The sequence below is a fragment of the Calliopsis andreniformis genome, chromosome 7, assembly GCF_051401765.1.
Source record: "Calliopsis andreniformis isolate RMS-2024a chromosome 7, iyCalAndr_principal, whole genome shotgun sequence".
Lineage (NCBI taxonomy): Eukaryota > Metazoa > Arthropoda > Insecta > Hymenoptera > Andrenidae > Calliopsis > Calliopsis andreniformis.
In genome coordinates, this window is record NC_135068.1 from 650,139 (window position 1) to 677,655 (window position 27,517).

The window sequence follows — 27,517 nt, forward strand, 5'->3', positions numbered from 1 at the left end:
AAAACTGTTGTACTTTTATTGTATATTATGCTTCTGGCGTTGACCTCGAAGGCCCGAGCTATTCCATCAGGTAGAGCAACGCCCTACACTGAAACCTAGGTTGTCCGGAACGTAGAAATGACCATTACTTTCACACTTGTTGCAATTATTCCGTCTATACGATGGAAAAACTGATGTCTTTATATTGTATTTTATGCTTCCGGCGTTGACATCTAAGGCCCTAACAATTCGATGTGGTGGAGCAACGCCCTAGAGTGAAGCCTAGGTAGACCGGAACGTAGAAATGACCAATAGTTTCACACTGGTTGCAATTATTACTGTTATACGATGGAAAGTCTGTTGTATTTTTATTGCATTTTATGCTTCTAGCGTTGACTTGTAAGGCCCGACCTATTCGATCTGGCGAAGCATCGCCCTAGAGTGATGCCTAGGTTGGCCTAAACCTAGAAATGACCATTACTTTCATACTGGTTGCAATTATTCCTTTTATCCGATGGTAAGACTGTTGTATTTATATTGTATTTTATGCTTCTGGCGTTGACACCTAAGGCCCAAACTATTCGATGTGGTGGAGCCACGCCCCAGAGTGTAGCCTAGGTCGCCCGAAACGTAGAAATGACCATTACTTTCACACTGGTTGCAATTATTCCTTTTATCCGATGGAAAGACTGTTGTATTTATATTGTATTTTATGCTTCTGGCGTTGACACCTAAGGTCCAAACTATTCGATGTGGTGGAGCCACGCCCTAGTGTGAAGCCTAGGTTGCCCGGAACGTAGAAATTACCATTATTTTCACACTGGTTGCAACTACTCCTGTTATACAATGGAAAAAGTGTTGTATTTTTATTGTACTTTATGCTTCAGGGGTTGGCTTCTAAGGCCCGAGCTATTCGATTTGGTGGACCAACGAGCTAGAGTGAAGTCTAGGTTGCTCGGAACGTAGAAATGAATATTACTTTCACACCGGTTGCAATTACTCCTGTTATACAATGGAAAAACTGTTCTATTTTTATTGTATTTTATGCTTCTGACGTTGACTTCTAAGGCCTGAGTTCTTCGATTTGGTGGAACAAGGAGCAAGAGTGAAGCCTAGGTTGCCCGGAACGTAGAAATAACCATTAATTTCATACTGGTTGCAATTACTCCTGTTACAAATGGAAAACTTTGTTGTATTTTTATTTTATTTTGTGCTTCTGGCGTTGACACCTAAGGTCCAAACTATTCGATGTGGTGGAGCCACGCCCTAGTGTGAAGCCTAGGTTGCCCGGAACGTAGAAATTACCATTAATTTCACACTGGTTGCAACTACTCCTGTTATACAATGGAAAAAGTGTTGTATTTTTATTGTACTTTATGCTTCAGGGGTTGGCTTCTAAGGCCCGAGCTATTCGATTTGGTGGAGCAACGAGCTAGAGTGAAGCCTAGGTTGCCCGGAACGTAGAAATGAACATTACTTTCACACTGGTTGCAATTATTTCTATTATACGATGGAAAAACTGTATTATTTTTATTGTATTTCATGCTTCTGGCGTTGACTTCTAAGGCCCGATCTATTCGATCTTGTGAAGCATCGCCCCATAGTGAAGCCAAGGTCGCCCGAAACGTAGAAATGACCATTACTTTCACACTGGTTGCAATTATTCCTTTTGTACGATGGAAAGACTGTTGTATTTATATTGTATTTTATGCTTCTGGCGTTGGCACCTAAGGCCCTAACTTATCGATGTGGTGCAGCAACGCCCTAGAGTGAAGCCTAGTTTGCCCAGAACGTCGAAATGACCATTTCTTTCACACTGGTTTCAATTATATCTATTATACGATGGAAAAGCTATTGTATTTGTATTGTGTTTTCTGCTTCTGGCTTTGACTTCTAAGGACCGAGCTGTCCGATCTGGTGCAGCAACGCACTAGAGTGAAACCTAGGTTTCCCAGAACGTAGAAATAACCATTAATTTCACACTGGTTGCACTTACTTCTGTAATACGACGCACAAAATGTTGTTCTTTTATTGTATTTTATGCTTCTGGCGTTGACACATAAGGTCCTAACTATTGGATGTGGTGGAGCGACGCACTAGGGTGAAGCCTATGTTGCCGGAACGTAGATATAACCATTAATTTCACACTGGTTGCAATTACTCCTGTTATACAATGGAAAAACTGTTGTATTTTTCTTGTATTTTATGCTTTTGGCGTTGGCGTCTAAGTCCCGAGCTATTCGATGTGGTGGAGCAACGAGCTAGAGTGAAGCCTAGGTTGCCCGGAACATAGAAATGACCATTACTTTCACTCTGGTTGCAATTATTTCTACTATACGATGGAAGAACTGTTGTATTTTTATTGGATTTTATGCTTCTGGCGTTGACTTGTCAGGCCCGAGCTATTCGATCTTGTGAAGCATCGCCCCAGAGTGAAGCCTAGGATGCCCGGAACGTTGAAATAACCATTAATTTCACACTGGTTGCAATTACTCCTGTTATAAATGGAAAAATTTGTTGTATTTTTATTGTATTTTGTGCTTCTGGCGTTGACATCTAAGGCCCGAGCTATTCGATGTGGTGGAGCAGCGAGCTAGAGTGAAGCCTAGGTTGCCCGGAACGTAGAAATAACCATTAATTTCACACTGGTTGTAATTACTCCTGTTATACAATGGAAAAACTGATGTATTTTCATTGTATTTTATGCTTCTGGCGTTGACTTCTAAGGCCCGAGCTATTCGATCTGCTGGAGCGACGCCCTAGAGTGAAGCCTAGGTTGCCCGGAAAGTATAAATAACCATTAATTTCTCACTTGTTGCAAATACTCCTTTTATACGATGGAAAAACTGCTGTATTTATATTGTATTCTATGCTTCTGGCGTTGACTTCTAAGGCCCAATCTATTCGATCTTGTGAAGCATCTCCCTAGAGTGAAGCCTAGGACGCCCGAAACGTAGAAATGACCATTACTTTCACACCGGTTGCAATTATTCGTTTATACGATTGAAAAACTGTTGTATTTATATTGTATTTTATGCTTCTGGCGTTGACACATAAGGCCCTAACTATTCGATATGGTGGAGCCACGCCCTAGAGTGAAGCCTAGGACGCCCGAAGAGTAGAAATGACCTTTACTTTCTCACTGGTTGCAATTATTCCTTTTATACGATGGAAAAACTGCTGTATTTATATTGTATTTTATGCTTCTGGCGTTGACTTCAAAGGCCCGATCTATTCGATCTTGTGAAGCATCTCCCTAGAGTGAAGCCTAGGACGCCCGAAACGTAGAAATGACCATTACTTTCACACCGGTTGCAATTATTCGTCTATACGATTGAAAAACTGTTGTATTTATATTGTATTTTATGCTTCTGGCGTTGACACATAAGGCCCTAACTATTCGATATGGTGGAGCCACGCACTAGAGTGAAGCCTAGGACGCCCGAAACGTAGAAATGACGATTACTTTCACACCTGTTGCAATTATTCGTTTATACGATTGAAAAACTGTTGTATTTATATTGTATTTTATGCTTCTGGCGTTGACACATAAGGCCCTAACTATCCGACATGGTGGAGCCACGCCCTAGAGTGAAGCCTAGGTTGCCCGGAACGTAGAAATAACCATTAATTTCTCACTTGTTGCAATTATTTCTATTATACGATGGAAAAGCTGTTGTATTTTCATTGAATTTTATGCATCTGGCGTTGACCTCTAAGGCCCGAGCTATTCGATGTGGTGGAGCAACGAGCCAGAGTGAAGCCTAGGTTGACCGGAACGTAGAAATGACCATTACTTTCACACTAGTAGGAATCATTTCTATTATACGATGGAAAAACTGTTGTACTTTTATTGTATTTTATGCTTCTGGCGTTGACTTCTAAGGCCCGAGCTATTCGATCTTGTGGAGCATCGCACTAGAGTGAAGCCTAGGACGCCCGAAACGTAGAAATGACCATTACATTCACACCGGTTGCAATTATTCGTTTATACGATTGAAAAACTGTTGTATTTATATTGTATTTTATGCTTCTGGCGTTGACACATAAGGCCCTAACTATTCGATATGGTGGAGCCACGCCCTAGAGTGAAGCCTAGGTTGCCCGGAACGTAGAAATAACCATTAATTTGACACTGGTTGCAATTACTCCTGTTATACAATGGAAAAACTGTTGTACTTTTCTTGTATTTTATGCTTCTGGCGTTGACATCTAAGGCCCTAACAATTCGATGTGGTGGAGCAACGCCCTAGAGTGAAGCCTAGGTAGCCCGGAACGTAGAAATGACCAATAGTTTCACACTGGTTGCAATTATTACAGTTATACGATGGAAAAACTGCTGTATTTATATTGTATTTTATGCTTCTGGCGTTGACTTCTAAGGCCCGAGCTGTTCGATCTTGTGAAGCATCGCCCTAGAGTGAAGCCTATGTTGCCCGGAACGTAGAAATGACCATTACTTCCACACTGGTTGCAATTATTTCTATTATACGATGGAAAAACTGTTGTACTTTTATTGTATATTATGCTTCTGGCGTTGACCTCGAAGGCCCGAGCTATTCCATCAGGTAGAGCAATGCCCTACACTGAAACCTAGGTTGCCCAGAACGTAGAAATGACCATTACTTTCACACTTGTTGCAATTATTCCGTCTATACGATGGAAAAACTGATGTCTTTATATTGTATTTTATGCTTCCGGCGTTGACATCTAAGGCCCTAACAATTCGATGTGGTGGAGCAACGCCCTAGAGTGAAGCCTAGGTAGACCGGAACGTAGAAATGACCAATAGTTTCACACTGGTTGCAATTATTACTGTTATACGATGGAAAGTCTGTTGTATTTTTATTGCATTTTATGCTTCTAGCGTTGACTTGTAAGGCCCGACCTATTCGATCTGGCGAAGCATCGCCCTAGAGTGATGCCTAGGTTGGCCTAAACCTAGAAATGACCATTACTTTCATACTGGTTGCAATTATTCCTTTTATCCGATGGAAAGACTGTTGTATTTATATTGTATTTTATGCTTCTGGCGTTGACACCTAAGGCCCAAACTATTCGATGTGGTGGAGCCACGCCCCAGAGTGTAGCCTAGGTCGCCCGAAACGTAGAAATGACCATTACTTTCACACTGGTTGCAATTATTCCTTTTATCCGATGGAAAGACTGTTGTATTTATATTGTATTTTATGCTTCTGGCGTTGACACCTAAGGTCCAAACTATTCGATGTGGTGGAGCCACGCCCTAGTGTGAAGCCTAGGTTGCCCGGAACGTAGAAATTACCATTAATTTCACACTGGTTGCAACTACTCCTGTTATAGAATGGAAAAAGTGTTGTATATTTATTGTACTTTATGCTTCAAGGGGTTGGCTTCTAAGGCCCGAGCTATTCGATTTGGTGGACCAACGAGCTAGAGTGAAGCCTAGGTTGCTCGGAACGTAGAAATGAATATTACTTTCACACCGGTTGCAATTACTCCTGTTATACAATGGAAAAACTGTTCTATTTTTATTGTATTTTATGCTTCTGACGTTGACTTCTAAGGCCTGAGTTCTTCGATTTGGTGGAACAAGGAGCTAGAGTGAAGCCTAGGTTGCCCGGAACGTAGAAATAACCATTAATTTCATACTGGTTGCAATTACTCCTGTTACAAATGGAAAACTTTGTTGTATTTTTATTTTATTTTGTGCTTCTGGCGTTGACACCTAAGGTCCAAACTATTCGATGTGGTGGAGCCACGCCCTAGTGTGAAGCCTAGGTTGCCCGGAACGTAGAAATTACCATTAATTTCACACTGGTTGCAACTACTCCTGTTATACAATGGAAAAAGTGTTGTATTTTTATTGTACTTTATGCTTCAGGGGTTGGCTTCTAAGGCCCGAACTATTCGATCTTGTGAAGCATCGCACCATAGTGATGCCTAGGTCGCCCGAAACGTAGAAATGACCATTACTTTCACACTGGTTGCAATTATTCCTTTTGTACGATGGAAAGACTGTTGTATTTATATTGTATTTTATGCTTCTGGCCTTGACACCTAAGGGCGTAACTATTCGATGTGGTCAAGCATCGCCCTAGAGTGAAGCCTAGGTCGCCCGAAACGTAGAAATGAGAATTACTTTCACACTGGTTGCAATTATTCCTTTTATACGATGGATAAACCGTTGTATTTATATTGTATTTTATGCTTCTGGCGTTGGCACCTAAGGCCCTAACTTATCGATGTGGTGCAGCAACGCCCTAGAGTGAAGCCTAGTTTGCCCAGAACGTCGAAATGACCATTTCTTTCACACTGGTTTCAATTATATCTATTATACGATGGAAAAGCTATTGTATTTTTATTGTGTTTTCTGCTTCTGGCTTTGACTTCTAAGGACCGAGCTGTCCGATCTGGTGCAGCAACGCACTAGAGTGAAACCTAGGTTTCCCAGAACGTAGAAATAACCATTAATTTCACACTGGTTGCACTTACTTCTGTAATACGACGCACAAAATGTTGTTCTTTTATTGTATTTTATGCTTCTGGCGTTGACACATAAGGTCCTAACTATTGGATGTGGTGGAGCGACGCACTAGGGTGAAGCCTATGTTGCCGGAACGTAGATATAACCATTAATTTCACACTGGTTGCAATTACTCCTGTTATACAATGGAAAAACTGTTGTATTTTTCTTGTATTTTATGCTTTTGGCGTTGGCGTCTAAGTCCCGAGCTATTCGATGTGGTGGAGCAACGAGCTAGAGTGAAGCCTAGGTTGCCCGGAACATAGAAATGACCATTACTTTCACTCTGGTTGCAATTATTTCTACTATACGATGGAAGAACTGTTGTATTTTTATTGGATTTTATGCTTCTGGCGTTGACTTGTCAGGCCCGAGCTATTCGATCTTGTGAAGCATCGCCCCAGAGTGAAGCCTAGGATGCCCGGAACGTTGAAATAACCATTAATTTCACACTGGTTGCAATTACTCCTGTTATAAATGGAAAAATTTGTTGTATTTTTATTGTATTTTGTGCTTCTGGCGTTGACATCTAAGGCCCGAGCTATTCGATGTGGTGGAGCAGCGAGCTAGAGTGAAGCCTAGGTTGCCCGGAACGTAGAAATAACCATTAATTTCACACTGGTTGTAATTACTCCTGTTATACAATGGAAAAACTGATGTATTTTCATTGTATTTTATGCTTCTGGCGTTGACTTCTAAGGCCCGAGCTATTCGATCTGCTGGAGCGACGCCCTAGAGTGAAGCCTAGGTTGCCCGGAAAGTATAAATAACCATTAATTTCTCACTTGTTGCAAATACTCCTTTTATACGATGGAAAAACTGCTGTATTTATATTGTATTCTATGCTTCTGGCGTTGACTTCTAAGGCCCAATCTATTCGATCTTGTGAAGCATCTCCCTAGAGTGAAGCCTAGGACGCCCGAAACGTAGAAATGACCATTACTTTCACACCGGTTGCAATTATTCGTTTAGACGATTGAAAAACTGTTGTATTTATATTGTATTTTATGCTTCTGGCGTTGACACATAAGGCCCTAACTATTCGATATGGTGGAGCCACGCCCTAGAGTGAAGCCTAGGACGCCCGAAGAGTAGAAATGACCTTTACTTTCTCACTGGTTGCAATTATTCCTTTTATACGATGGAAAAACTGCTGTATTTATATTGTATTTTATGCTTCTGGCGTTGACTTCAAAGGCCCGATCTATTCGATCTTGTGAAGCATCTCCCTAGAGTGAAGCCTAGGACGCCCGAAACGTAGAAATGACCATTACTTTCACACCGGTTGCAATTATTCGTCTATACGATTGAAAAACTGTTGTATTTATATTGTATTTTATGCTTCTGGCGTTGACACATAAGGCCCTAACTATTCGATATGGTGGAGCCACGCACTAGAGTGAAGCCTAGGACGCCCGAAACGTAGAAATGACGATTACTTTCACACCTGTTGCAATTATTCGTTTATACGATTGAAAAACTGTTGTATTTATATTGTATTTTATGCTTCTGGCGTTGACACATAAGGCCCTAACTATCCGATATGGTGGAGCCACGCCCTAGAGTGAAGCCTAGGTTGCCCGGAACGTAGAAATAACCATTAATTTCTCACTTGTTGCAAATACTCCTGTTATACGATGGAAAAACTGTTGTATTTTTACTGTATTTTATGCTTCTGGCGTTGATTTCTAAAGCCCTAGCCGTTCTATCAGGTGAACCATCGCCCTAGAGTGGAGACTGTGTTGCACGGAACGTAGAAATGACTATTACTTTCACACTTGTTGCAATTATACCGTTTATACGATGGAAAAACTGTTGTATTTCCATTGTATTTCATGCTTCTGGCGTTGACTTCTAAGCCCCGAGCTATTCGATGTGGTGGAGCAACGAGCTAGAGTGAAGCCTAGGTTGCCCGGAACGTAGAAATGAACATTACTTTCACACTGGTTTCAATGATTTCTTTATACGATGGAAAAACTGTTGTATTTTTATTGTATTTTATGCTTCTGGCGTTGACTTCTCAGGCCCGAGCCATTCGACCTTGTGGAGCATCGCCCCAGAGAGAAGCCTGTGTCGCCCGAAACGTAGAAATGACAATTACTTTCACACTGGTTGCAATTATTCCTTTTATAGGATGGAAAAACTGTTGTATTTATATTGTATTTTCTGCTTCTGGCGTTGACACCTAAGGCCCGAGCTATTCGATTTGGTAGAGCAACGAGCCAGAGTGAAGCCTAGGTTGGCCGGAACGTAGAAAAGAACATTACTTTCACGCTGGTTGCAATTATTTCTATTATACGATGGAAAAACTGTTGTATTTTTATTGTATTTTATGCTTCTGGCGTTGACTTCTCAGCCAGAGCTATTCGATCTTGTGGAGCATCGCACTAGAGTGAAGCCTATGTCGCCCAAAACGTAGAAATGACCATTACTTTCACACTGGTTGCAATTATTCCTGTTATACGATGGAAAAACTGTTGTATTTATATTGTATTTTATGCTTCAGGCGTTGACTTCTAAGGCCCGAGCTATTCTATTTGGTGGAGCAACGCCCTAGAGTGAAGCGTGGTTGACCGGAACGTAGAAATAACCATTAATTTCACACTGGTTGCAATTACTCCTGTTATACAATGGAAAAACTGTTGCATTTTTATTGTATTTTATGCTTCGGGCATTGACTTCTAAGGCCCGAGCTATTCGATCTTGTGAAGCATCGCCCTAGAGTGATGCCTAGGTTGGCCTGAACCTAGAAATGACCATTACTTTCACACTGGTTGCAATTATTCCTTTTATCCGATGGAAAGACTGTTGTATTTATATTGTATTTTATGCTTCTGGCATTGACTTCTAAGGCCCGAGCTGTTCGATCTTGTGAAGCATCGCCCTAGAGTGAAGCCTATGCTGCCCGGAACGTAGAAATGACCATTAGTTCCACACTGGTTGCAATTATTTCTATTATACGATGGAAAAACTGTTGTACTTTTATTGTATATTATGCTTCTGGCGTTGACCTCGAAGGCCCGAGCTATTCCATCAGGTAGAGCAACGCCCTACACTGAAACCTAGGTTGTCCGGAACGTAGAAATGACCATTACTTTCACACTTGTTGCAATTATTCCGTCTATACGATGGAAAAACTGATGTCTTTATATTGTATTTTATGCTTCCGGCGTTGACATCTAAGGCCCTAACAATTCGATGTGGTGGAGCAACGCCCTAGAGTGAAGCCTAGGTAGACCGGAACGTAGAAATGACCAATAGTTTCACACTGGTTGCAATTATTACTGTTATACGATGGAAAGTCTGTTGTATTTTTATTGCATTTTATGCTTCTAGCGTTGACTTGTAAGGCCCGACCTATTCGATCTGGCGAAGCATCGCCCTAGAGTGATGCCTAGGTTGGCCTAAACCTAGAAATGACCATTACTTTCATACTGGTTGCAATTATTCCTTTTATCCGATGGTAAGACTGTTGTATTTATATTGTATTTTATGCTTCTGGCGTTGACACCTAAGGCCCAAACTATTCGATGTGGTGGAGCCACGCCCCAGAGTGTAGCCTAGGTCGCCCGAAACGTAGAAATGACCATTACTTTCACACTGGTTGCAATTATTCCTTTTATCCGATGGAAAGACTGTTGTATTTATATTGTATTTTATGCTTCTGGCGTTGACACCTAAGGTCCAAACTATTCGATGTGGTGGAGCCACGCCCTAGTGTGAAGCCTAGGTTGCCCGGAACGTAGAAATTACCATTATTTTCACACTGGTTGCAACTACTCCTGTTATACAATGGAAAAAGTGTTGTATTTTTATTGTACTTTATGCTTCAGGGGTTGGCTTCTAAGGCCCGAGCTATTCGATTTGGTGGACCAACGAGCTAGAGTGAAGTCTAGGTTGCTCGGAACGTAGAAATGAATATTACTTTCACACCGGTTGCAATTACTCCTGTTATACAATGGAAAAACTGTTCTATTTTTATTGTATTTTATGCTTCTGACGTTGACTTCTAAGGCCTGAGTTCTTCGATTTGGTGGAACAAGGAGCAAGAGTGAAGCCTAGGTTGCCCGGAACGTAGAAATAACCATTAATTTCATACTGGTTGCAATTACTCCTGTTACAAATGGAAAACTTTGTTGTATTTTTATTTTATTTTGTGCTTCTGGCGTTGACACCTAAGGTCCAAACTATTCGATGTGGTGGAGCCACGCCCTAGTGTGAAGCCTAGGTTGCCCGGAACGTAGAAATTACCATTAATTTCACACTGGTTGCAACTACTCCTGTTATACAATGGAAAAAGTGTTGTATTTTTATTGTACTTTATGCTTCAGGGGTTGGCTTCTAAGGCCCGAGCTATTCGATTTGGTGGAGCAACGAGCTAGAGTGAAGCCTAGGTTGCCCGGAACGTAGAAATGAACATTACTTTCACACTGGTTGCAATTATTTCTATTATACGATGGAAAAACTGTATTATTTTTATTGTATTTCATGCTTCTGGCGTTGACTTCTAAGGCCCGATCTATTCGATCTTGTGAAGCATCGCCCCATAGTGAAGCCAAGGTCGCCCGAAACGTAGAAATGACCATTACTTTCACACTGGCTGCAATTATTTCTTTTATACGATGAAAAACTGTTGTATTTTTATTGTATTTCATGCTTCTGGCGTTGACTTCTAAGGCCCGAACTATTCGATCTTGTGAAGCATCGCACCATAGTGATGCCTAGGTCGCCCGAAACGTAGAAATGACCATTACTTTCACACTGGTTGCAATTATTCCTTTTGTACGATGGAAAGACTGTTGTATTTATATTGTATTTTATGCTTCTGGCCTTGACACCTAAGGGCGTAACTATTCGATGTGGTCAAGCATCGCCCTAGAGTGAAGCATAGGTCGCCCGAAACGTAGAAATGAGAATTACTTTCACACTGGTTGCAATTATTCCTTTTATACGATGGATAAACCGTTGTATTTATATTGTATTTTATGCTTCTGGCGTTGGCACCTAAGGCCCTAACTTATCGATGTGGTGCAGCAACGCCCTAGAGTGAAGCCTAGTTTGCCCAGAACGTCGAAATGACCATTTCTTTCACACTGGTTTCAATTATATCTATTATACGATGGAAAAGCTATTGTATTTTTATTGTGTTTTCTGCTTCTGGCTTTGACTTCTAAGGACCGAGCTGTCCGATCTGGTGCAGCAACGCACTAGAGTGAAACCTAGGTTTCCCAGAACGTAGAAATAACCATTAATTTCACACTGGTTGCACTTACTTCTGTAATACGACGCACAAAATGTTGTTCTTTTATTGTATTTTATGCTTCTGGCGTTGACACATAAGGTCCTAACTATTGGATGTGGTGGAGCGACGCACTAGGGTGAAGCCTATGTTGCCGGAACGTAGATATAACCATTAATTTCACACTGGTTGCAATTACTCCTGTTATACAATGGAAAAACTGTTGTATTTTTCTTGTATTTTATGCTTTTGGCGTTGGCGTCTAAGTCCCGAGCTATTCGATGTGGTGGAGCAACGAGCTAGAGTGAAGCCTAGGTTGCCCGGAACATAGAAATGACCATTACTTTCACTCTGGTTGCAATTATTTCTACTATACGATGGAAGAACTGTTGTATTTTTATTGGATTTTATGCTTCTGGCGTTGACTTGTCAGGCCCGAGCTATTCGATCTTGTGAAGCATCGCCCCAGAGTGAAGCCTAGGATGCCCGGAACGTTGAAATAACCATTAATTTCACACTGGTTGCAATTACTCCTGTTATAAATGGAAAAATTTGTTGTATTTTTATTGTATTTTGTGCTTCTGGCGTTGACATCTAAGGCCCGAGCTATTCGATGTGGTGGAGCAGCGAGCTAGAGTGAAGCCTAGGTTGCCCGGAACGTAGAAATAACCATTAATTTCACACTGGTTGTAATTACTCCTGTTATACAATGGAAAAACTGATGTATTTTCATTGTATTTTATGCTTCTGGCGTTGACTTCTAAGGCCCGAGCTATTCGATCTGCTGGAGCGACGCCCTAGAGTGAAGCCTAGGTTGCCCGGAAAGTATAAATAACCATTAATTTCTCACTTGTTGCAAATACTCCTTTTATACGATGGAAAAACTGCTGTATTTATATTGTATTCTATGCTTCTGGCGTTGACTTCTAAGGCCCAATCTATTCGATCTTGTGAAGCATCTCCCTAGAGTGAAGCCTAGGACGCCCGAAACGTAGAAATGACCATTACTTTCACACCGGTTGCAATTATTCGTTTATACGATTGAAAAACTGTTGTATTTATATTGTATTTTATGCTTCTGGCGTTGACACATAAGGCCCTAACTATTCGATATGGTGGAGCCACGCCCTAGAGTGAAGCCTAGGACGCCCGAAGAGTAGAAATGACCTTTACTTTCTCACTGGTTGCAATTATTCCTTTTATACGATGGAAAAACTGCTGTATTTATATTGTATTTTATGCTTCTGGCGTTGACTTCAAAGGCCCGATCTATTCGATCTTGTGAAGCATCTCCCTAGAGTGAAGCCTAGGACGCCCGAAACGTAGAAATGACCATTACTTTCACACCGGTTGCAATTATTCGTCTATACGATTGAAAAACTGTTGTATTTATATTGTATTTTATGCTTCTGGCGTTGACACATAAGGCCCTAACTATTCGATATGGTGGAGCCACGCACTAGAGTGAAGCCTAGGACGCCCGAAACGTAGAAATGACGATTACTTTCACACCTGTTGCAATTATTCGTTTATACGATTGAAAAACTGTTGTATTTATATTGTATTTTATGCTTCTGGCGTTGACACATAAGGCCCTAACTATCCGACATGGTGGAGCCACGCCCTAGAGTGAAGCCTAGGTTGCCCGGAACGTAGAAATAACCATTAATTTCTCACTTGTTGCAATTATTTCTATTATACGATGGAAAAGCTGTTGTATTTTCATTGAATTTTATGCATCTGGCGTTGACCTCTAAGGCCCGAGCTATTCGATGTGGTGGAGCAACGAGCCAGAGTGAAGCCTAGGTTGACCGGAACGTAGAAATGACCATTACTTTCACACTAGTAGGAATCATTTCTATTATACGATGGAAAAACTGTTGTACTTTTATTGTATTTTATGCTTCTGGCGTTGACTTCTAAGGCCCGAGCTATTCGATCTTGTGGAGCATCGCACTAGAGTGAAGCCTAGGACGCCCGAAACGTAGAAATGACCATTACATTCACACCGGTTGCAATTATTCGTTTATACGATTGAAAAACTGTTGTATTTATATTGTATTTTATGCTTCTGGCGTTGACACATAAGGCCCTAACTATTCGATATGGTGGAGCCACGCCCTAGAGTGAAGCCTAGGTTGCCCGGAACGTAGAAATAACCATTAATTTGACACTGGTTGCAATTACTCCTGTTATACAATGGAAAAACTGTTGTACTTTTCTTGTATTTTATGCTTCTGGCGTTGACATCTAAGGCCCTAACAATTCGATGTGGTGGAGCAACGCCCTAGAGTGAAGCCTAGGTAGCCCGGAACGTAGAAATGACCAATAGTTTCACACTGGTTGCAATTATTACAGTTATACGATGGAAAAACTGCTGTATTTATATTGTATTTTATGCTTCTGGCGTTGACTTCTAAGGCCCGAGCTGTTCGATCTTGTGAAGCATCGCCCTAGAGTGAAGCCTATGTTGCCCGGAACGTAGAAATGACCATTACTTCCACACTGGTTGCAATTATTTCTATTATACGATGGAAAAACTGTTGTACTTTTATTGTATATTATGCTTCTGGCGTTGACCTCGAAGGCCCGAGCTATTCCATCAGGTAGAGCAATGCCCTACACTGAAACCTAGGTTGCCCAGAACGTAGAAATGACCATTACTTTCACACTTGTTGCAATTATTCCGTCTATACGATGGAAAAACTGATGTCTTTATATTGTATTTTATGCTTCCGGCGTTGACATCTAAGGCCCTAACAATTCGATGTGGTGGAGCAACGCCCTAGAGTGAAGCCTAGGTAGACCGGAACGTAGAAATGACCAATAGTTTCACACTGGTTGCAATTATTACTGTTATACGATGGAAAGTCTGTTGTATTTTTATTGCATTTTATGCTTCTAGCGTTGACTTGTAAGGCCCGACCTATTCGATCTGGCGAAGCATCGCCCTAGAGTGATGCCTAGGTTGGCCTAAACCTAGAAATGACCATTACTTTCATACTGGTTGCAATTATTCCTTTTATCCGATGGAAAGACTGTTGTATTTATATTGTATTTTATGCTTCTGGCGTTGACACCTAAGGCCCAAACTATTCGATGTGGTGGAGCCACGCCCCAGAGTGTAGCCTAGGTCGCCCGAAACGTAGAAATGACCATTACTTTCACACTGGTTGCAATTATTCCTTTTATCCGATGGAAAGACTGTTGTATTTATATTGTATTTTATGCTTCTGGCGTTGACACCTAAGGTCCAAACTATTCGATGTGGTGGAGCCACGCCCTAGTGTGAAGCCTAGGTTGCCCGGAACGTAGAAATTACCATTAATTTCACACTGGTTGCAACTACTCCTGTTATACAATGGAAAAAGTGTTGTATATTTATTGTACTTTATGCTTCAAGGGGTTGGCTTCTAAGGCCCGAGCTATTCGATTTGGTGGACCAACGAGCTAGAGTGAAGCCTAGGTTGCTCGGAACGTAGAAATGAATATTACTTTCACACCGGTTGCAATTACTCCTGTTATACAATGGAAAAACTGTTCTATTTTTATTGTATTTTATGCTTCTGACGTTGACTTCTAAGGCCTGAGTTCTTCGATTTGGTGGAACAAGGAGCTAGAGTGAAGCCTAGGTTGCCCGGAACGTAGAAATAACCATTAATTTCATACTGGTTGCAATTACTCCTGTTACAAATGGAAAACTTTGTTGTATTTTTATTTTATTTTGTGCTTCTGGCGTTGACACCTAAGGTCCAAACTATTCGATGTGGTGGAGCCACGCCCTAGTGTGAAGCCTAGGTTGCCCGGAACGTAGAAATTACCATTAATTTCACACTGGTTGCAACTACTCCTGTTATACAATGGAAAAAGTGTTGTATTTTTATTGTACTTTATGCTTCAGGGGTTGGCTTCTAAGGCCCGAACTATTCGATCTTGTGAAGCATCGCACCATAGTGATGCCTAGGTCGCCCGAAACGTAGAAATGACCATTACTTTCACACTGGTTGCAATTATTCCTTTTGTACGATGGAAAGACTGTTGTATTTATATTGTATTTTATGCTTCTGGCCTTGACACCTAAGGGCGTAACTATTCGATGTGGTCAAGCATCGCCCTAGAGTGAAGCCTAGGTCGCCCGAAACGTAGAAATGAGAATTACTTTCACACTGGTTGCAATTATTCCTTTTATACGATGGATAAACCGTTGTATTTATATTGTATTTTATGCTTCTGGCGTTGGCACCTAAGGCCCTAACTTATCGATGTGGTGCAGCAACGCCCTAGAGTGAAGCCTAGTTTGCCCAGAACGTCGAAATGACCATTTCTTTCACACTGGTTTCAATTATATCTATTATACGATGGAAAAGCTATTGTATTTTTATTGTGTTTTCTGCTTCTGGCTTTGACTTCTAAGGACCGAGCTGTCCGATCTGGTGCAGCAACGCACTAGAGTGAAACCTAGGTTTCCCAGAACGTAGAAATAACCATTAATTTCACACTGGTTGCACTTACTTCTGTAATACGACGCACAAAATGTTGTTCTTTTATTGTATTTTATGCTTCTGGCGTTGACACATAAGGTCCTAACTATTGGATGTGGTGGAGCGACGCACTAGGGTGAAGCCTATGTTGCCGGAACGTAGATATAACCATTAATTTCACACTGGTTGCAATTACTCCTGTTATACAATGGAAAAACTGTTGTATTTTTCTTGTATTTTATGCTTTTGGCGTTGGCGTCTAAGTCCCGAGCTATTCGATGTGGTGGAGCAACGAGCTAGAGTGAAGCCTAGGTTGCCCGGAACATAGAAATGACCATTACTTTCACTCTGGTTGCAATTATTTCTACTATACGATGGAAGAACTGTTGTATTTTTATTGGATTTTATGCTTCTGGCGTTGACTTGTCAGGCCCGAGCTATTCGATCTTGTGAAGCATCGCCCCAGAGTGAAGCCTAGGATGCCCGGAACGTTGAAATAACCATTAATTTCACACTGGTTGCAATTACTCCTGTTATAAATGGAAAAATTTGTTGTATTTTTATTGTATTTTGTGCTTCTGGCGTTGACATCTAAGGCCCGAGCTATTCGATGTGGTGGAGCAGCGAGCTAGAGTGAAGCCTAGGTTGCCCGGAACGTAGAAGTAACCATTAATTTCACACTGGTTGTAATTACTCCTGTTATACAATGGAAAAACTGATGTATTTTCATTGTATTTTATGCTTCTGGCGTTGACTTCTAAGGCCCGAGCTATTCGATCTGCTGGAGCGACGCCCTAGAGTGAAGCCTAGGTTGCCCGGAAAGTATAAATAACCATTAATTTCTCACTTGTTGCAAATACTCCTTTTATACGATGGAAAAACTGCTGTATTTATATTGTATTTTATGCTTCTGGCGTTGACTTCTAAGGCCCGATCTATTCGATCTTGTGAAGCATCTCCCTAGAGTGAAGCCTAGGACGCCCGAAACGTAGAAATGACCATTACTTTCACACCGGTTGCAATTATTCGTTTATACGATTGAAAAACTGTTGTATTTATATTGTATTTTATGCTTCTGGCGTTGACACATAAGGCCCTAACTATTCGATATGGTGGAGCCACGCCCTAGAGTGAAGCCTAGGACGCCCGAAGAGTAGAAATGACCTTTACTTTCTCACTGGTTGCAATTATTCCTTTTATACGATGGAAAAACTGCTGTATTTATATTGTATTTTATGCTTCTGGCGTTGACTTCAAAGGCCCGATCTATTCGATCTTGTGAAGCATCTCCCTAGAGTGAAGCCTAGGACGCCCGAAACGTAGAAATGACCATTACTTTCACACCGGTTGCAATTATTCGTCTATACGATTGAAAAACTGTTGTATTTATATTGTATTTTATGCTTCTGGCGTTGACACATAAGGCCCTAACTATTCGATATGGTGGAGCCACGCACTAGAGTGAAGCCTAGGACGCCCGAAACGTAGAAATGACGATTACTTTCACACCTGTTGCAATTATTCGTTTATACGATTGAAAAACTGTTGTATTTATATTGTATTTTATGCTTCTGGCGTTGACACATAAGGCCCTAACTATTCGATATGGTGGAGCCACGACCTAGAGTGAAGCCTAGGTTGCCCGGAACGTAGAAATAACCATTAATTTCTCACTTGTTGCAAATACTCCTGTTATACGATGGAAAAACTGTTGTATTTTTACTGTATTTTATGCTTCTGGCGTTGATTTCTAAAGCCCTAGCCGTTCTATCAGGTGAACCATCGCCCTAGAGTGGAGACTGGGTTGCACGGAACGTAGAAATGACTATTACTTTCACACTTGTTGCAATTATACCGTTTATACGATGGAAAAACTGTTGTATTTCCATTGTATTTCATGCTTCTGGCGTTGACTTCTAAGCCCCGAGCTATTCGATGTGGTGGAGCAACGAGCTAGAGTGAAGCCTAGGTTGCCCGGAACGTAGAAATGAACATTACTTTCACACTGGTTTCAATGATTTCTTTATACGATGGAAAAACTGTTGTATTTTTATTGTATTTTATGCTTCTGGCGTTGACTTCTCAGGCCCGAGCCATTCGACCTTGTGGAGCATCGCCCCAGAGAGAAGCCTGTGTCGCCCGAAACGTAGAAATGACAATTACTTTCACACTGGTTGCAATTATTCCTTTTATAGGATGGAAAAACTGTTGTATTTATATTGTATTTTCTGCTTCTGGCGTTGACACCTAAGGCCCGAGCTATTCGATTTGGTAGAGCAACGAGCTAGAGTGAAGCCTAGGTTGGCCGGAACGTAGAAAAGAACATTACTTTCACGCTGGTTACAATTATTTCTATTATACGATGGAAAAACTGTTGTATTTTTATTGTATTTTATGCTTCTGGCGTTGACTTCTAAGGCCCGAGCTATTCGATCTTGTGGAGCATCGCACTAGAGTGAAGCCTATGTCGCCCAAAACGTAGAAATGACCATTACTTTCACACTGGTTGCAATTCTTCCTGTTATACGATGGAAAAACTGTTGTATTTATATTGGATTTTATGCTTCTGGCATTGACACCTAAGGCCCTGATTAGTCGATGTGGCGGAGCAACGACCTAGAGTGAAGCCTAGGTTGCCCGGAACGTAGAAATAACCATTAATTTGACACTGGTTGCAATTACTCCTGTTATACAATGGAAAAACTGTTGTACTTTTCTTGTATTTTATGCTTCTGGCGTTGACTTCTAAGGCCCGAGCTATTCGATGTGGTAGAGCAGCGAGCTAGGGTGAAGCCTAGGTTGCCCGGAACGTAGAAATGACCATTACTTTCACACTAGTTGCAATTATTTCTATTATACGATGGAAAAGCTGTTGTATTTTCATTGAATTTTATGCATCTGGCGTTGACCTCTAAGGCCCGAGCTATTCGATGTGGTGGAGCAACGAGCCAGAGTGAAGCCTAGGTTGACCGGAACGTAGAAATGACCATTACTTTCACACTAGTAGGAATCATTTCTATTATACGATGGAAAAACTGTTGTACTTTTATTGTATTTTATGCTTCTGGCGTTGACTTCTAAGGCCCGAGCTATTCGATCTTGTGGAGCATCGCACTAGAGTGAAGCCTATTACGCCCGAAACGTAGAAATGACCATTACATTCACACCGGTTGCAATTATTCGTTTATACGATTGAAAAACTGTTGTATTTATATTGTATTTTATGCTTCTGGCGTTGACACATAAGGCCCTAACTATTCGATATGGTGGAGCCACGCCCTAGAGTGAAGCCTAGGTTGCCCGGAACGTAGAAATAACCATTAATTTCTCACTTGTTGCAAATACTCCTGTTATACGATGGAAAAACTGTTGTATTTTTACTGTATTTTATGCTTCTGGCGTTGATTTCGAAAGCCCTAGCTGTTCTCTCAGGTGAACCATCGCCCTAGAGTGGAGACTGTGTTGCCCGGAACGTAGAAATGACTATTACTTTCACACTTGTTGCAATTATACCGTTTATACGATGGAAAAAATGTTGTATTTCCATTGTATTTCATGCTTCTGGCGTTGACTTCTAAGCCCCGAGCTATTCGATGTGGTGGAGCAACGAGCTAGAGTGAAGCCTAGGTTGCCCGGAACGTAGAAATGAACATTACTTTCACACTGGCTGCAATTATTTCTATTATACGATGGAAAAACTGTTGTATTTTCTTTGTATTTTATGATTCTGGCGTTGACTTCTCAGGCCCGAGCCATTCGATCTTGTGAAGCATCGCCCCAGAGTGAAGCCTAGGATGCCCGGAACGTTGAAATAACCATTAATTTCACACTGGTTGCAATTACTCCTGTTATAAATGGAAAAATTTGTTGTATTTTTATTGTATTTTGTGCTTCTGGCGTTGACATCTAAGGCGCGAGCTATTCGATGCGTTGGAGCATCGCCCTAATGTGAAGCCTAGGTTGCCCGGAACGTAGCAATAACCATTAATTTCACACTGGTTGCAATCACTCGTGTTATACAATGGAAAAACTGTTGTATTTTTCTTGTATTTTATGCTTCTGGCGTTGACTTCTATGGCCCGAGCTATTCGATGTTGTGGAGCAGCGAGCTAGAGTGAAGCCTAGGTTGCCCGGAACGTAGAAATAACCATTAATTTCACACTGGTTGCAATTACTCCTGTTATACAATGGAAAAACTGATGTATTTTCATTGTATTTTATGCTTCTGGCGTTGACTTCTAAGGCCCGAGCTATTCGACCTGCTGGAGCGACGCCCTAGAGTGAAGCCTAGGTTGCCCGGAAAGTATAAATAACCATTAATTTCTCACGTGTTGCAAATACTCCTTTTATACGATGGAAAAACTGCTGTATTTATATTGTATTTTATGCTTCTGGCGTTGACTTCTAAGGCCCGATCTATTCGATCTTGTGAAGCATCTCCCTAGAGTGAAGCCTAGGACGCCCGAAACGTAGAAATGACCATTACTTTCACACCTGTTGCAATTATTCGTTTAGACGATTGAAAAACTGTTGTATTTATATTGTATTTTATGCTTCTGGCGTTGACACATAAGGCCCTAACTATTCGATATGGTGGAGCCACGCCCTAGAGTGAAGCCTAGGACGCCCGAAGAGTAGAAATGACCTTTACTTTCTCACTGGTTGCAATTATTCCTTTTATACGATGGAAAAACTGCTGTATTTATATTGTATTTTATGCTTCTGGCGTTGACTTCAAAGGCCCGATCTATTCGATCTTGTGAAGCATCTCCCTAGAGTGAAGCCTAGGACGCCCGAAACGTAGAAATGACCATTACTTTCACACCGGTTGCAATTATTCGTCTATACGATTGAAAAACTGTTGTATTTATATTGTATTTTATGCTTCTGGCGTTGACACATAAGGCCCTAACTATTCGATATGGTGGAGCCACGCACTAGAGTGAAGCCTAGGACGTCCGAAACGTAGAAATGACGATTACTTTCACACCTGTTGCAATTATTCGTTTATACGATTGAATAACTGTTGTATTTATATTGTATTTTATGCTTCTGGCGTTGACACATAAGGCCCTAACTATTCGATATGGTGGAGCCACGCCCTAGAGTGAAGCCTAGGTTGCCCGGAACGTAGAAATAACCATTAATTTCTCACTTGTTGCAAATACTCCTGTTATACGATGGAAAAACTGTTGTATTTTTACTGTATTTTATGCTTCTGGCGTTGATTTCTAAAGCCCTAGCTGTTCTATCAGGTGAACCATCGCCCTAGAGTGGAGACTGTGTTGCACGGAACGTAGAAATGACTATTACTTTCACACTTGTTGCAATTATACCGTTTATACGATGGAAAAACTGTTGTATTTCCATTGTATTTCATGCTTCTGGCGTTTACTTCTAAGCCCCGATCTATTCGATGTGGTGGAGCAACGAGCTAGAGTGAAGCCTAGGTTGCCCGGAACGTAGAAATGAACATTACTTTCACACTGGTTTCAATGATTTCTTTATACGATGGAAAAACTGTTGTATTTTTATTGTATTTTATGCTTCTGGCGTTGACTTCTCAGGCCCGAGCCATTCGACCTTGTGGAGCATCGCCCCAGAGAGAAGCCTGTGTCGCCCGAAACGTAGAAATGACAATTACTTTCACACTGGTTGCAATTATTCCTTTTATAGGATGGAAAAACTGTTGTATTTATGTTGTATTTTATGCTTCTGGCGTTGACACCTAAGGCCCGAGCTATTCGATTTGGTAGAGCAACGAGCTAGAGTGAAGCCTAGGTTGGCCGGAACGTAGAAAAGAACATTACTTTCACGCTGGTTGCAATTATTTCTATTATACGATGGAAAAACTGTTGTATTTTTATTGTATTTTATGCTTCTGGCGTTGACTTCTAAGGCCCGAGCTATTCGATCTTGTGGAGCATCGCACTAGAGTGAAGCCTATGTCGCCCAAAACGTAGAAATGACCATTACATTCACACCGGTTGCAATTATTCGTTTATACGATTGAAAAACTGTTGTATTTATATTGTATTTTATGCTTCTGGCGTTGACACATAAGGCCCTAACTATTCGATATGGTGGAGCCACGCCCTAGAGTGAAGCCTAGGTTGCCCGGAACGTAGAAATAACCATTAATTTCTCACTTGTTGCAAATACTCCTGTTATACGATGGAAAAACTGTTGTATTTTTACTGTATTTTATGCTTCTGGCGTTGATTTCGAAAGCCCTAGCTGTTCTCTCAGGTGAACCATCGCCCTAGAGTGGAGACTGTGTTGCCCGGAACGTAGAAATGACTATTACTTTCACACTTGTTGCAATTATACCGTTTATACGATGGAAAAAATGTTGTATTTCCATTGTATTTCATGCTTCTGGCGTTGACTTCTAAGCCCCGAGCTATTCGATGTGGTAGAGCAACGAGCTAGAGTGAAGCCTAGGTTGCCCGGAACGTAGAAATGAACATTACTTTCACACTGGTTGCAATTATTTCTATTATACGATGGAAAAACTGTTGTATTTTCTTTGTATTTTATGCTTCTGGCGTTGACTTCTCAGGCCCGAGCCATTCGATCTTGTGAAGCATCGCCCCAGAGTGAAGCCTGGGATGCCCGGAACGTTGAAATAACCATTAATTTCACACTGGTTGCAATTACTCCTGTTATAAATGGAAAAATTTGTTGTATTTTTATTGTATTTTGTGCTTCTGGCGTTGACATCTAAGGCGCGAGCTATTCGATGCGTTGGAGCATCGCCCTAATGTGAAGCCTAGGTTGCCCGGAACGTAGCAATAACCATTAATTTCACACTGGTTGCAATCACTCGTGTTATACAATGGAAAAACTGTTGTATTTTTATTGTATTTTATGCTTCTGGCGTTGATTTCTAAGGCCCGAGCTATTCGATGTGGTGGAGCAGCGAGCTAGAGTGAAGCCTAGGTTGCCCGGAACGTAGAAATAACCATTAATTTCACACTGGTTGCAATTACTCCTGTTATACAATGGAAAAACTGATGTATTTTCATTGTATTTTATGCTTCTGGCGTTGACTTCTAAGGCCCGAGCTATTCGATCTGCTGGAGCGACGCCCTAGAGTGAAGCCTAGGTTGCCCGGAAAGTATAAATAACCATTAATTTCTCACTTGTTGCAAATACTCCTTTTATACGATGGAAAAACTGCTGTATTTATATTGTATTTTATGCTTCTGGCGTTGACTTCTAAGGCCCGATCTATTCGATCTTGTGAAGCATCTCCCTAGAGTGAAGCCTAGGACGCCCGAAACGTAGAAATGACCATTACTTTCACACCGGTTGCAATTATTCGTTTATACGATTGAAAAACTGTTGTATTTATATTGTATTTTATGCTTCTGGCGTTGACACATAAGGCCCTAACTATTCGATATGGTGGAGCCACGCCCTAGAGTGAAGCCTAGGACGCCCGAAGAGTAGAAATGACCATTACTTTCTCACTGTTTGCAATTATTCCTTTTATGCGATGGAAAAACTGTTGTATTTTTACTGTATTTTATGCTTCTGGCGTTGATTTCGAAAGCCCTAGCTGTTCTCTCAGGTGAACCATCGCCCTAGAGTGGAGACTGTGTTGCCCGGAACGTAGAAATGACTATTACTTTCACACTTGTTGCAATTATACCGTTTATACGATGGAAAAAATGTTGTATTTCCATTGTATTTCATGCTTCTGGCGTTGACTTCTAAGCCCCGAGCCATTCGATCTTGTGAAGCATCGCCCCAGAGTGAAGCCTGGGATGCCCGGAACGTTGAAATAACCATTAATTTCACACTGGTTGCAATTACTCCTGTTATAAATGGAAAAATTTGTTGTATTTTTATTGTATTTTGTGCTTCTGGCGTTGACATCTAAGACGCGAGCTATTCGATGCGTTGGAGCATCGCCCTAATGTGAAGCCTAGGTTGCCCGGAACGTAGCAATAACCATTAATTTCACACTGGTTGCAATCACTCGTGTTATACAATGGAAAAACTGTTGTATTTTTCTTGTATTTTATGCTTCTGGCGTTGACTTCTAAGGCCCGAGCTATTCGATGTGGTGGAGCAGCGAGCTAGCGTGAAGCCTAGGTTGCCCGGAACGTAGAAATAACCATTAATTTCACACTGGTTGCAATTACTCCTGTTATACAATGGAAAAACTGATGTATTTTCATTGTATTTTATGCTTCTGGCGTTGACTTCTAAGGCCCGAGCTATTCGATCTGCTGGAGCGACGCCCTAGAGTGAAGCCTAGGTTGCCCGGAAAGTATAAATAACCATTAATTTCTCACTTGTTGCAAATACTCCTTTTATACGATGGAAAAACTGCTGTATTTATATTGTATTTTATGCTTCTGGCGTTGACTTCTAAGGCCCGATCTATTCGATCTTGTGAAGCATCTCCCTAGAGTGAAGCCTAGGACGCCCGAAACGTAGAAATGACCATTACTTTCACACCGGTTGCAATTATTCGTTTATACGATTGAAAAACTGTTGTATTTATATTGTATTTTATGCTTCTGGCGTTGACACATAAGGCCCTAACTATTCGATATGGTGGAGCCACGCCCTAGACTGAAGCCTAGGACGCCCGAAACGTAGAAATGACGATTACTTTCACACCTGTTGCAATTATTCGTTTATACGATTGAAAAACTGTTGTATTTATATTGTATTTTATGCTTCTGGCGTTGACACATAAGGCCCTAACTATTCGATATGGTGGAGCCACGCCCTAGAGTGTAGCCTAGGTTGCCCGGAACGTAGAAATAACCATTAATTTCTCACTTGTTGCAAATACTCCTGTTATACGATGGAAAAACTGTTGTATTTTTGCTGTATTTTATGCTTCTGGCGTTGATTTCTAAAGCCCTAGCTGTTCTATCAGGTGAACCATCGCCCTAGAGTGGAGACTGTGTTGCCCGGAACGTAGAAATGACTATTACTTTCACACTTGTTGCAATTATACCGTTTATACGATGGAAAAACTGTTGTATTTCCATTGTATTTCATGCTTCCGGCGTTGACTTCTAAGCCCCGAGCTATTCGATGTGGTGGAGCAACGAGCTAGAGTGAAGCCTAGGTTGCCCGGAACGTAGAAATGAACATTACTTTCACACTGGTTTCAATGATTTCTTTATACGATGGAAAAACTGTTGTATGTTTATTGTATTTTATGCTTCTGGCGTTGACTTCTCAGGCCAGAGCCATTCGACCTTGTGGAGCATCGCCCCAGAGAGAAGCCTGTGTCGCCCGAAACGTAGAAATGACAATTACTTTCACACTGGTTGCAATTATTCCTTTTATAGGATGGAAAAACTGTTGTATTTATATTGTATTTTATGCTTCTGGCGTTGACACCTAAGGCCCTGATTAGTCGATGTGGCGGAGCAACGACCTAGAGTGAAGCCTAGGTTGCCCGGAACGTAGAAATAACCATTAATTTGACACTGGTTGCAATTACTCGTGTTATACAATGGAAAAACTGTTGTATTTTTCTTGTATTTTATGCTTCTGGCGTTGACTTCTAAGGCCCGAGCTATTCGATGTGGTAGAGCAGCGAGCTAGGGTGAAGCCTAGGTTGCCCGGAACGTAGAAATGACCATTACTTTCACACTAGTTGCAATTATTTCTATTATACGATGGAAAAGCTGTTGTATTTTCATTGAATTTTATGCATCTGGCGTTGACCTCTAAGGCCCGAGCTATTCGATGTGGTGGAGCAACGAGCCAGAGTGAAGCCTAGGTTGACCGGAACGTAGAAATGACCATTACTTTCACACTAGTAGGAATCATTTCTATTATACGATGGATAAACTGTTGTATTTTTATTGTATTTTATGCTTCTGGCGTTGACTTCTAAGGCCCGAGGTATTCGATTTGGTGGAGCAACGAGCTAGAGTGAAGCCTAGGTTGCCCGGAACGTAGAAATGAACATTACTGTCACACTGGTTTCAATGATTTCTATTATACGATGGAAAAACTGTTGTATTTTTACTGTATTTTATGCTTCTGGCGTTGACTTCTCAGGCCCGAGCCATTCGACCTTGTGAAGCATCGCCCCAGAGTGAAGCCTAAGTCGCCCGAAACGCAGAAATGACAATTACTTTCACACTGGTTGCAATTATTCCATTTATAGGATAGAAAAACTGTTGTATTTGTATTGTATGTTATGCTTCTGGCGTTGACACCTAAGGCCCGAGCTATTCGATTTGGTGGAGCAACGAGCTGGAGTGAAGCCTAGGTTGGCCGGAACGTAGAAATGAACATTACTTTCACGCTGGTTGCAATTATTTCTATTATACGATGGAAAAACTGTTGTACTTTTATTGTATTTTATGCTTCTGGCGTTCACTTCTAAGGCCCGAGCTATTCGATCTTGTGAAGCATCTCCCTAGAGTGAAGCCCAGGACGCCCGAAACGTAGAAATGACCATTACTTTCACACCGGTTGCAATTATTCGTTTATACGATTGAAAAACTGTTGTATTTATATTGTATTTTATGCTTCTGGCGTTGACACATAAGGCCCTAACTATTCGATATGGTGGAGCCACGCCCTAGAGTGAAGCCTAGGACGCCCGAAGAGTAGAAATGACCATTACTTTCTCACTGGTTGCAATTATTCCTTTTATACGATGGAAAAACTGCTGTATTTATATTGTATTTTATGCTTCTGGCGTTGACTTCAAAGGCCCGATCTATTCGATCTTGTGAAGCATCTCCCTAGAGTGAAGCCTAGGACGCCCGAAACGTAGAAATGACCATTACTTTCACACCGGTTGCAATTATTCGTCTATACGATTGAAAAACTGTTGTATTTATATTGTATTTTATGCTCCTGGCGTTGACACATAGGGCCCTAACTATTCGATATGGTGGAGCCACGCACTAGAGTGAAGCCTAGGACGCCCGAAACGTAGAAATGACGATTACTTTCACACCTGTTGCAATTATTCGTTTATACGATTGAAAAACTGTTGTATTTATATTGTATTTTATGCTTCTGGCGTTGACACATAGGGCCCTAACTATTCGATATGGTGGAGCCACGCCCTAGAGTGAAGCCTAGGTTGCCCGGAACGTAGAAATAACCATTAATTTCTCACTTGTTGCAAATACTCCTGTTATACGATGGAAAAACTGTTGTATTTTTACTGTATTTTATGCTTCTGGCGTTGATTTCTAAAGCCCTAGCTGTTCTATCAGGTGAACCATCGCCCTAGAGTGGAGACTGTGTTGCCCGGAACGTAGAAATGACTATTACTTTCACACTTGTTGCAATTATACCGTTTATACG